Below are 13437 nucleotides of genomic sequence, written 5' to 3' on the forward strand. Positions count from 1 at the left end.
CTGTGGAATCTGCGAATGTGTGTGTGTGGGAGAATTCCTCCAAGTGCCCTGTAACTTCTTGTAAGTGCTCCATTCCTTCTATATATTGCTCTGGCTTCCACCATGCAGAGATACCAGGTGGTGGTGGGTGGCAATGACATCAGTAAAGATTCGTCTTACCCAAGGAAGCAGAACTATTACTCAAAAAATGTACCAGTTTAATTCTGGAACTTCTCAGTTTCTCACCTTGGGTAGCAAAACTGTCTCTGTGGATTTTCTCTGCACTATCTGGGCAAGGACTCAGAATGAGCAATCCTTTCTTAGTGGGAGAAAATCAAAATGCCTTTTCAATAAGCAGGAATCCCACTCCTCTACATTCCTCCTGAAACTGCCAATTTGACTCTTGGTCCTCAGGGTTTGAAGCATGACGGCACAGTGTGGAAATGAGTGGAAGCCTTGTACTACAAGATAACTGTTGGTTGTATAATTTAGGTGTAATAATTGCCCATTGTAAAATCCCATTGTTACATTTTCTCATTAGTTGACATTTACATGTGCCTTCCCCCTGCTCATTAAGGCTTATTTATTTATGTATTTTTTAGACAGGATCTCGTTTTGCACCTAGGCTGGAGTGCAGTGGTGCAGTCATGGCTGACTGCAGCTTTGACCTCCTGGGCTCAAGCAATCCTCCCACCTCAGCCTCCCAAGTAGCTGGGACTACAGGCGCATGCCACCATGCCTCGCTAAGTTTTTAATTTTCTTCTGGAGACAGGGTCTTGCTTTTTTGCCCAGGCTGCTCTCAAATGCCTGGCCTCAAGCAGTTCCCTGACTTCAGCTTCCCAAAGTGCTGCCATTTCAGGCATGAGCCACTGCACTCAGCCTAAAATATTTCTTCTTTTTTTTTTTAATTCTCAGTTGGCATAATGAAATAAAATCCAACTTGGAACTAGATGACATGGGCTTGAATCCCAGCTTCACTCACTATCTGTGTAACATTATGCAATTTGCCTACGCTCTGTGCCTGTGCTTCTTTACCTGTAAAGTGGTGATTATAGAACTATCTCAGGGATTATGAGTTTCAAGATATTAAAAACATGAAAATGTCTACTTCATATCTAGTATATGGGCAGTTAACAAATGTTGGGTTCTTTGCCTTCCTCTCTTTTCCTCTGCATATATAACTTACCACCCAATCCCATCATTTTGAGAAGAAAATAAAGAATAAAGGCTTTCTTGATTTTGCTTGTTTCCTTTGAAATAATATCATAGGCCTTGAGAGGTTTATCCTAAAGGAATCTACTTCAATATGCTGGAGCAGAGGAGGAGTTTGAGCTCAGGAGTTCAAGACCAGCCTAAGCAACATAGCAAGGCCCTGTGTCTCATTTGAAAAAAGAAAGCAGCAACATCAGCTTAACAGCCAGTAGCCTCTGGAAGAAGAATAATCAGAATTGACTCCTTGTTTTAGAGCTGGAAGGAAACATATAGATAATTTAATCCAATGTTCTCATTTTATAGATGAAAAAAAACTGAGGCTTGAAGCAATTATGTGGCTTTACCAGGTTACATATCACTAACTAGTAGCAACTGGCCAGCTGGCTGAAAGAAGACTGCTAGTCAGCACTGAGCCTGTGTGCCTGCCCACATGAAGTGCCAGATTTCTTTTTTATTTATTGTAATTATTTAACCAACACAAGAAACAGCAACTAAGCATCCCTTTCTGCTTCTACAGACATCAAAGGGCATGTTTCAGAAAAGTAGACTCTAGTCACCGTAGAATACTTATGTTCCCATTGAATGAGTATAATTAAAGAGACAGACAATAAGAAGTGTCGGCAAGGATGTGGAACAACTAGAACCCCCATACACTGCTGGTAGAAATGTAAAATATACTTTATTTTAGAAGACAATTTGGTAGTTTCTTAAAAAGTTAGACCTATATTACCTAGGTATTTTGCTCTTAGGAATTATGTTGCTTTTTTTTTTTTTAAACAGAGTCTCACTGTGTCACCCAGGCTGGAGTGGAGTGGCATGATCTTGGCTCACTGCAACCTCTGCCACCTGGGTTCAAGTGATTCTCGTGCCTCAGCCACCCAAGTGTGCCACCACACCCAGCTAATTCTTGTATTTTTAGTAGAGATGGCATTTCACCATGTTGGCCAGGCTACTCTTGAACTCCTGGCCTCCAGTGATCTGTCTGCCTTGGTCTCACAAAGTGCTGGGATTACAGGATTATAGACATGAGCCATCACACCCAAGCCATTTAAATTTAAAATCTATAGAGACAGAAAGTACATTAATGGTTGACTGGGGATTAGAATGGGGATTGATTGAAAACAGGCATGAGAGTTACTTTGGGAATGTTGGAAATGTTCTCAAACTGGATTGTGGTGATCATTACACAACTCTAAAAGGGTACTAAAAAGTCATTAAATTATACATTTAAGATGGATAAATTTTATAGTATGTCAATTATACCTGAAGTTGTTAAAGAATATTTATTGTTATATAATTCATAAAATGATCTTCATATAAAAAGTAGCATCCAGAGACTGGAGAATATCATAGATTGTACTCTTAGAAATAGGCACATATCTACTTTTTAGCTCCAATACAGTCAGATCTCCATATGCATGGATTCTGCATCTGTGGATTCAACCAACTGCAGATGAAAAATATTTGGAAAAAAAATTGCATCTATACTGAACATGTAGACTTTTTTCCTTGTCATTATTTCCTAAACAATGTAGTTTAAGAACTACTTACATAACATTTATGTTTTATTAAGTATTATAAGTAATCTAGTGATGATTGAAAGTATATGAAGAAGATGTGTGTAGGTTACATGTAAATGCTATATCATTTTATATCAGGAACTTGAGCACCTGTGGAGTTTGGTATCTGCAGTTGCGGGAGGGAGGGGAGAGCCTGGAACCAATCCCCGGAGGATACAGAGGATACAGAGGGATGATTATTCACTGTCCTGTGACTCTGATGGTAAACAGCCCCAGTGCTCCAACTTTCTAATTGGGTAAGGCATGGAGCAGTGAGTGAAGGGGAGAGGCAGGTCGGGTAACAGCAGAACCAAAGAGAGAGCACAGGGAGATGATCACAGGCCAGAAGCTGCTTCTGTTCTCAAGCATCAGGAATGGAAATGGAGTGTGCTTGCTTTGCTTGATCTTTTGACAACGAGCACCCAATGTGTCCATCCTGCCATTTCCTCTCTTGGCCCAGCGGCCTGTCTCTGCCTAGTGCTCTCCCACTCCTGTTTTGTGTTGATTTCTGGTCTCCTCTGGGCTGTGCTGCTTCATCTCTTGGTCCCTCAGTCACCTGTATACCAGGGTGTCCTCTCTGGCTAGAGTGTCCTTCTTCTGACATGGCATAATCCCTATATGCAACATTTCAAGCCAATGAAAACCTTATCTTTCAATTATTGCTTTTCAGTCACTTCTAAAATGCCCTTCTAGTCTCATCCACAAACATACATAAGAAGTTGAGATTATCAATTTGCAATTTGTTATTGAAGAAAATAAGTGTGGTTTAGGATCTCAAAGAATAGGGAGGTTTGGCTAGCACAGGGCTTGACATTTTAATCATGCTCCCTTTCAACTTCATCCAGTCACAGTACTTCAGAGTAAGATTGTAAAGAGGGAGAACGCACTATCTCATGCAGATAAATATAATACATTTGTAATACTGGTGGTTGTAGTTCTAAAGGCATATAAAAAATAATCAGAAATTGTGTGAATCAACTAAATATCAGATCATTAGGCATATGGTACATTTTAAAAGTGAAAGTAGTTTTAAAACCTCCTTAAAACTGAAAATGCCCTCTCAGGCCTATCTGCCAGTTGAATAATTGGCATTAGAATTATATACGTTTCTTTTTTTCCTGAAGCTTATCGTACTTTACAAATTATAACTAATAATTATTGAGTACTTGTGATGTTCCAGACACCTTATTTAATCTTCACAATGACTCTGAAGTAGGTATAATAGTTATCTATTTTGCAGATGAGAAAAGACATAAAGAGGTCTCTGTTCAAAGTGGCAGTTGATAAGTAGCACAACCAGGATTCAAGCCCAGGTCTTTCAGACTCCAAACCCAGTGTCCTCAATCCCTACTCCATGGGTCTAACTAGACATCAGGATAATAAATATTCTTCAGAAATAGTCACCCTTAGTTAAATAGCAACTTCTGTTTATTGAGAGCCTGCTATATAGTAGGCACTGTATTTGGCATTTCACGTTTATTATTGTTAACCATGATAACTTGACAAAGTAGGTATTCGTATTCCTATTTACAGGAAAAAAGAGCAGAAAACAAACAAACATAACTGGGACCAAGGGGAATTAGAAGATTCTGTCTGACTCAAAATCCATGTGCTTTCCCTCATGTTGTCATGCTCTTCATCAAACCGTGGAGTACCACCAAGAATTTGATGACTTTTCAGCTTCTTGAACAAATATTTATCTTGCCTATTTAATACCTAGCTGGAACCTAGGAAATGACAACCCCTCCAAAATAAGACATGGACCTTGTTCTTCTGGACCTCAAAATTCAGTAAGAGAAAAGGAGAATAGAATAGTTTGCTACGGATCATGGCCTCCAGCTCCATCCATGTCCCTGCAAAGGACATGATCTTGTTCCTTTTTATGGCTGCATAGTATTCTATGGTGTATATGTAACACCTTCATAGAAAATTCTTTGACTCTATTTCCAGGCCCACTAAACCACAGTTCTTGCCTTACAATTGACATACACAATCTTCTTGCTTTCATTCATTTGTTCAATTTATTCAACATTTATTGAACGTCTACTACAACTATAGTAAACACAAGCCTTTACACTTAGATTGTTCATAGTCTAGTCGGGGGAGACAGACAGGTCAGTAAAACTCCCTAACACATGGTGGAGTACTAAGTTCTAAAAAGAATTATTCAGACAGTAAATGCTAGGGAAATCTAGAGAGGGGCACAGTTAACATGAGCTGAGAAGAATAGGGAAAGCTTCCTCAAATGATGTGAGATCTAGGTAGACCAAGGTTTGGATAAGCAGAGAAGTGAGGGAAGAACATTCTACAAAGACCTCGAGTTTGGAATGAGCGTGTTGGATCAGGGAACAACGAGGACCTGGATAGAGTGATGGGGTTTGCGCTCGGGAGCAGAAAGATTTGAAGGCTATATCAATTTATCTTCCAGCAGCTCACTGCGATACTAACGAAAATCAGTTCCAGTCAGGGTCCAGGGAAAAGTTATCCATGTACTGCTTCCTGCTGTGAGTAGAAATATGTCTGTTTTTTTCACCATCATTAACAACAACAAAAAGATAAGGGGAATCCCAAAAGGGCCATGGGACACACATAGGCTTAGAAATCTGAATTTATTCCTGGGTTCTGTTTTTAGTTTCACTCATCTATTTTCTGAAAATGCAACAGTAGAAATTATTGGACCTCTTCTGAATTAGTTTCTGCTAAGTAAGAAAAATATATAACCACCCCCTCCAACACCACTACCACCTCCAACACACACACATATTCATCCCATTCTAAGTATGCAGATTGCTGGAGGTAATATGCCAAGTATTCAAAATGGAGATTTAGGTCATGAAGGTGCCCCCAAACTGCCCTGTTTCACTCCCTTCTGGCTTATACTATGCTGAAGACAGAGTGGGCAGTAAATTATGTTGTTTTAAAATTATGATAATTTTGCCACCTTTTAGCATAACAGGGAACAGAGTGTTAACTGTGCAGTCTTCAAGTATGGTTTCTAGATACAATATAACTTTCATTATCATGACAATTTTTCTTCCACCTGGACAACTTGACATTTTCCCAAGATGTTTAATTACATAGTTTTTAATTTGTACAAGATTGGGGTGAACAGTTATTTTAGTGAGTTTTAAGCAGTCAAGTTAGCCTTCCCGACACATTTTTCCAACCTCTCTCAGCTCCGGTTTGGACTTAAGAAAACTCATTTTACTAACTTGCTGAGCATAAACAATTTGGTGCTGGTGTTTAGCTATCTCAGCTCTGCAGTTTAGAAGGGCAAGTGAAAAAACATCCCTCTGAGCTTCAGGGGCTAGAATGAAGCCACTCCAGATCATACTCCTGTCTGCTCGCTAAGCAGAGCCGTTCAGAGGCCATTTTATAAAAGATAGCAATGGGCTAGATACAGAAATTCCACAATGAGATCATACGCTCATACCATGCACCCTACAAATTCATCTTGTTTTTAGGAAGTCAGCAATATTAAAAGCCAGGAAAAAAAGAAGGGGAAAGTTCAGAAATTGGAGAGTGCAATTTACCCTTTTAATATTTCACTCAGATCGTCCAGACCCTTGGAATCTTCCTTTATCTAATTTTTGAATAGTATTTTTCACATGATGTTCCCAGTATGGGCTACAGTGTCTAAGCTAGGAAACACCAGAGTAAGTTTCAGATAAAATTCTTTGCAATTTTATTGATTTTTAACTTTTAAGTTCAGGGGTACATGCGCAGGATGTGAAGATTTGTTACATAGGTAAACATTTGTCAAGGGGGTTCATTTTGCAGATTTTTCCACCAACCAGGTATTAAGCCTAGTATCCATTAGTTATTTTTACTGATCCTCTCCCTCCTCCCATCCCCTGCCCTCTGGTAGGCCCCAGTGTGCTATTCCCCTTTGTGTGTCCATGTGTTCTCATTATTTATCTCCCACTTATAAGTGAGAATATGTGGTATTTGGTTTTCTCTTCCTGCATTAGTTTGCTAAGGATGATGGCCTCCAGATCCATCCATGTCCCTGAAAAGGACATAATCTTGTTCCTTTTTATGGCTGCATAGTAGTCCATGTATATGTACCACATTCACAGAAAATTCTTTGAATCTATTTCCAGGACCACTAAACCACAGTTCTTGCCTTATAATTGACATACAGCATCTTGCTTTCATTCATTTGTTCAATTTATTCAACATGTATTGAATGTCTACTACAATTATAGTAAACACAAGCTTTACACTCAGATTGTTCATAGCTTAGTGCGGGGAGACAGGCCAATAAAACTCACTAACACATGGTAGAGTGCTGTGATACCAATAATGCTAATGGAACAAGGTGTGAATGGTGACGGAGGGCAACAATGGTTAGAAAGATCTTCCAGGAAACTGTGATATCTGGCAAAACTTTGAAGGATGATGAGGAGCCATCCAGGTTGAGATGTAAAGTGGCTTTCTACTTGGAGAAACAGCATGTCCAAACACAGAGAAGCATGAGAAAAATCTGTGTCTTTTCAAAAATATGAAAGGTAACAGAGCTGGAAGACAGTTGAGTAATTTGCAGAATTACAGCTTTCAGAGTGACCAACCAGAGGTCTAGATTTCGTAATCTAATCATTTGGATCTGTGACATTCAGGATTCCATTTTAAAGACCACTTCTTTGATTAGCAGTCAGGAAAAATAATGACAGGCTGGTTCAAAATGCATAATTCATTGAGGCGGAGATTCTCCAATGTGATAATTTCATTTCATTTCTTCACATATGATCAAGAATTCCAAGATTATTTTTATTTTATTTTGTCTTAACAACCACCTATTCCTTTCTCACATTCCATATACCTAAGGTGTTGCTCTAAAGTGTGTGCAGAAGCCAGTTGATTTTAAAATTCCATCTCTTATTTTCTTGAGGAGCAAGTATTATTTGTTTTTATTGTACATCCAAGAAAACAGAGGATCTTATGACAAATAACAAAGCCATGACTGCTTGGTGGCACAAGCCTGTACTCCCTTGAGCCTAGGAGTTTGAGACCAGTCTGGGAAACATGGCAAGACCTCATCTCTACAAAAAATTTTCAAAAAGTTAGCCGAGCATGATGATGCGTGCCTGTAGTCCCAGTGACTTAGGAGTCCCAGCTGAGGTGGGACAATCACTTGAGCCCTGAAGATCGAAGCTGCAGTGAGCTGAGACTGTGCCACTGCACTCTAGCCTGGGTGACAGAGTGAGACCCTGTCTTAAAAAACAAAAACAAAGCCACACAATGAGTCAGTGCAGAGAAATTATTAGATTGAAGGACTGCCAAAAGCTTAGTTTGGGATGAATGTTGAGGATACTATGAATAAGAGTAAATGCTCTGCAATTTGACTTGAGCAGGCACTCTGCATGTGAGTTGGGGGTTGGTTAGGGATTGACTCCAAGTGAAGCTCTAGGGCAGGAAATAACTCTACCAGTTGGTACTATGAATGAACTTGAAGCTCACAAACATACAATGAACCTTTTTCTTCTTTAGTTCCTCCTATAACCAAGGACTAGGAGTCAGGATTGCTTCTGCCCCATTTCTTTTATCTGTGACCCTCAGCTCCTTCTCTGGAGCTACCTTTAGTGACCATTTTATCCTAATCTCATTGGTATAAATGTAGTGAGGGTGAGAAATAGCCTGATTTGCATCCTGTTGGTGTAAATTCCTACTTCTCTCTCCAGACTACTTCACAAGGTGTGAAGCCTGAAACTTACACAATTTGGGCGGAGTTGAGGGAGTGGGGAGGGGGATGCTCTTTAAGAAAAAGAATAAAAAATTATATATGCAAAATTACATATAAATTGAATAATTATTTAGAGCAAGGAAAGAAATCACAACAGGTTGCTGAAGGCTTGGAAATTTGGGACTTCTAAAATATCTTTACAAGACATGCTTACATAGAAACACTTCCTTATTGTAATCTGGCTTTTGTTTTGCACAGACAACATTCTACAAGTCCTAGCCACTCCTAGCACTCACAGGGATCTGTGCAAGTGAGGAACCTGAAGCTTAGACTCCATCAGCTTCCTCGTTCAACCAGAGGTGGTATCACTGATTAAGGCTGCAGGAAGATGGCTTGGATAAAAGTCCTGGTTTGCCAGAACAGTCTTGGGTTATGCCTGTTGCTCTTGTCTACATTTTAATAATTCCCTTTCTAAAAACAGTCTTTGTTTGCACAATAAATGATGTGGTCACCTATTTATGTTGGTCCCCTCTGTGACCACACAAGCTGGGGCCAGACGAGGAGTTTCAGTTATAATTTTAGTACCCTCACTGGCTTTCTGCCCCAGCTGGGTCTGGTAGAATCTATTTCTCAATCTTAAAGTAGGGATAATCATATTGACCTACTTACAGTGGGTTGCAAGAATGTTCTGTTCTGCTGTGCTTTTCTGTCTTCTTTAAAGGTATTGTGTTGGTATCATATAAATTAGACTTTCTAAAAAACCAGTCATTGGTGTGTACAGCGCCTGTCATTTAGAGAGGCAAGAATCTGTAAGTAATACCATCTAATCCAGTAAATGTAGTCCTCTCTGTTATGCTTTCATGAAGATCCACCCATCTTCTCAAACAACCTGCAGGGTGGAACAGCAGGACATTCAGGCCTAGTTAAAAAGATCTTCTGGCTACCTGTCCTTGGGTTGCTGATTGCATCTGAATGTGATGGTGGAGCTAAGGAAGTGTATCTGGGCAATAACTTGCCCTTGGTGGTCACACTGTGTCAGTTCATCACTATAAGAGAAAGGCAGAAAAGCTAAGCAGAAAAGCTCCACCCCACGAGAAGCTGGTTTGCATGGCTGGACCGGTGAGGATGTCAAGACAGCTCTATTGTGGGTTGGCTGCTGGATCCAACTCCACCACTTCTGAGCCTTTGAGTTATAACATCAAGCACAAACAACCAGGCTTATTTTCCCTGCCAAAGTCACATGCAATGTCGAGTTCATCATAAAAAAATTAAAGTTTAAAAGGGAGCTTCCTCTGAGTGCTGCTTTGGGCACATAAACAGTGGCGTGGTTAAATGCCACTCTGTGTTTAAGGTAATTATACATCAGCCCTGGAATGTGGTGATGTGAAAGCCCCATTGCAGCAAACAAAGTTGATTCTATCAGCAAACTCTGGCAAATCAGCTAGCCTGGATGCTTCTCCCTGAATTCACTACTTCCTACTTGAGAACGGTCTCTGGGAACATCAGAACTTGAAAACAACTGTGGTGCACTGCCTGGCACTCTAAGGCTGGTGCCAGCTTGCAACCAATGATATGTCTGCAGCATGGCTTGGGGACCTTGGCCCATAGCAGTTTGCAGTGAGAGAGCCCTTGGAAACAGCCGAGGCCCATAGGAGTGTCAGTGGTTTGGGTCTGTGCATCGCCATGTCTTACCAGGTCCTGCTGGGGCTGGACTGCCACTGCTCACCAAGCCAAAGACATCCCTCCAGAGAAAGGCTGGTGGAGTGGGCAAGACTTCTTGGGAAAGGTAATGTTCCTAGGGGTCAAGAGATGGTAGTTTTTGGCTGCTAGCTCTAGAAGCACTGTGGTAATGGGCCCAAGCAAATGTCTGACTGGTGTAGTCTAACTTTGTTCTACATAAAAGGACACAGGGGCCCATTTATCCTTTTCCACTTTGGAATCATACCTTTCTCGGTGAGGACTCAGTCATCACCCCTCTCTCCTTCATTCTGGTGCCCAATCCCCAACCATGCACCAAATCAGTGGAATTTTCCTTGTGGTTCTGGGGAATCTTTTCCCTTCATCCCTACAGAACTTCCTTCATGAGTTACTGCTGGCAGCTGTATTTGTGCTAATTAGCTGCCCTTGATGGATTTATTTCATCCAGTTGTAAATTCTAGAGGAGACATTCCCAGGCCAATTTAAAAGTAGAATTCACAGACCAAGCTAAGTGGAAATCAGGTTTGGATGACCTCCACAGAGCAAGTCAAGCCAATTCCCATGGCACTTAAGCACAGCATTTCCCAGGGTGGTAAGTCAAAGTAGTAGAAGGACAGACCTGGAAGAAATCTCACGTAGACCTTTAGTTTAGTCACCTCACTTTACAAACAAGGCACTTGGGGTTTATAAAGGTGAATTAACTTGTCCTATCTCACAGCTATTTGCTGGTCACCTCTGAAAGTAAAAAGGTATGGGTGGCTCTGTAGACTACAGGGGAATTACCCAGTTGCCTTCTGCGACACCTTGAACACAGCGATCATAAGGAAGGGCCTTGTCTGTTATTCTCAAGTTCATTTTTCTTTTCAACTTCTCACTTTTTTTTTCTCATGGAGTAATATTATACCCCTAAAGAAAACACATGGAATCCAGCTGTTGAGATATTTCCGATATTCCAAAGGGCATACAAAGTAGCTGACCTCATTTTGGTAGGTACCATGGACCAGCTGCTAGAAGGCACAAAACTCCCTAAACATCTGGATGGAGCTGGTCCTAGGTTCCAGTCATACACTGTCCACTAGCAAAAAGCCTTTATGTTCTTAGTGTGGAGTAGTCTACGGTTTCTCATCTGTCTCTGGTACTTTCAGAGTCATTGGGGAAGGTTCTGTGAGGTGGTGATGTAGGAAGGTTTGTTTTAGGTATTTGGGAAGAAATCTTTTTGGTCATATTTATGACAATTCTTCCAAAGGGTAACTATTTGTTTACGTGCTGACCTTGGATCTGTTAGAGGTGAAAGCCAAGACCTTTCTTCTTCTTTTCCTTTCTTCTTTTTTTTTCCTTTATCTTCCTCCTCTTTCATACCTTAAAGCCCAGCTATGCTATTTAACTTAATAAACAGACATCCACAGAAGTCTTTGTGTGATACTCTACCCGTTGGGCACTTGTTGAACTCTGGCCTCCTGCACATGTATTAAAAATAAATGTTTCTTCATATTGTTCAGCTTCTGTATAGATACTATGTATATTCATGTTTTCATGTAAATACAAGAAGACTTGGGCTTTACTGAATCAAGACCAGGACATTTTTGTATAAAACCTCTGTCATGAAAAACTTCTGTTATGTGCAGAGCAGTAATTTTGAAATACTGCCAAAAACACAGTTGAGGGAATTCTAAATCACCCAATGATTGATTATACTTTTTGTCTTACAACAAATTATTTGAAATTCTTTAAACATATGGAAACCAAGAATCATCTGAACTTCTTTATTATTACATCTATAATATATGTAATTATATATTATATATGAAATATATATAATAATATATATTCACCATCAGATGAAACTGTCAATTCTTCATAGAAATACATTTATAATTGTATTATAATAATTTACTGAATGCAAGGGATTAAAATAATTTCTATTTCAATTGAATGATTCTGAAAGCAAATCACAAGTAATCATTTTCGTACCCAAACCTGTTTCTCCTATAGATTCCTCATTTTAGCCAGGGGCTACTCCATCTACCCAACAACTGAGCCTAGAAAACTGGGAGTCACTGTTGATACCTCTCAGCCCTCAGCCTTCACATTCAACCTATCACCAAGTCCTGTTATTTCACTTCAAAAATATATTTTGACTCTGCCTATTTCCCTCCTATCTCCGTTTACTCCAGGCTTCCCAAGCCACCATCATTTCTTTGCTGGACCACTCATCAGTAGTCTCGCAACAGGTCTCGCTCCTGCCATACTTGTTTCTCTCCAGTCTGTTCTGCTCAAAGCAACCAGAATGACCTTTTAAATAATATGAGCAAGCTGTGCTCTTGTCTCCAACTTCCTTCACATAATTCTAGGTCTCTTGCAGCTTTTCCGTTGGCTCCCTATACTCTAGTTGCCTTAGACTTCTTTTGGTATTGAAAATGATCTGAAACATTTCCTTCCTCTCCCTCCTCTGAACCCTGCCCTAGACACTGACTAGTTTCTTTTCATCCTTGGGTCTTAACAAAATGTCAATCCTCAGAAAAGTTTTACACTCAGACCAATGCAAGTAATGCAGTGTACCCGGAGAATGTAATTGTTATTCTCACAGATAACAACTGGTTCTTCTCTTTCAAAACCCTCACTGCAATGTGCATTAGTATATATGATATATAATTCCATATATATAATGCCTAACTTCACTCATAGACTGTAAGCTCCCTGAGGGCAGATATCACATATGTGCTGGCTCAGTGCAGGCATATAATAAATTTTCTTTAAATACTTGTGAGTAAATGGATCATTATTGCCATGCATTTGTTTATTGCATGTTTTATTTTAAAGTGCATTAGTGTTCTAATACCCCTAAATTCATGCACATATTGACCAGATGATTTTATCCCCCTTCTACAGACAGTGAAACAGGTTTAAAGAAGAAAAATAAGTTAGGAAAGGTGGTTTAAGGTCCTTGAGTTCAGAGCTGCCTAATTCATAGAAAATAATAATAATTATAATGATTAAAATTTATTGTTCTCTTATTATATGCCAAGAGTGTTCCAATAACATTAACTCATTTAATCCCTTCAACAACCCTACGAGGTAGGTAGCATTATAATCATCCTTTTCTTACAAATAAGGAAATGGAGGTACAAATTAGTTAGGTAACTTGCCCAAGGTCTCAAACATATATGCACAGCAATATATCATATTAAATATATGTTGCATAATAGACCCACATTCATGTTCATTATCTCACTGACAAGCAATTCTAACATACTGAGCTTTTCTCAACCAGGTTTTCCATTATGAGCAACATTGCATCTGGAAGAA

The sequence above is a fragment of the Macaca thibetana genome, chromosome 7 (genome assembly GCF_024542745.1).
Source record: "Macaca thibetana thibetana isolate TM-01 chromosome 7, ASM2454274v1, whole genome shotgun sequence".
NCBI lineage: Eukaryota > Metazoa > Chordata > Mammalia > Primates > Cercopithecidae > Macaca > Macaca thibetana.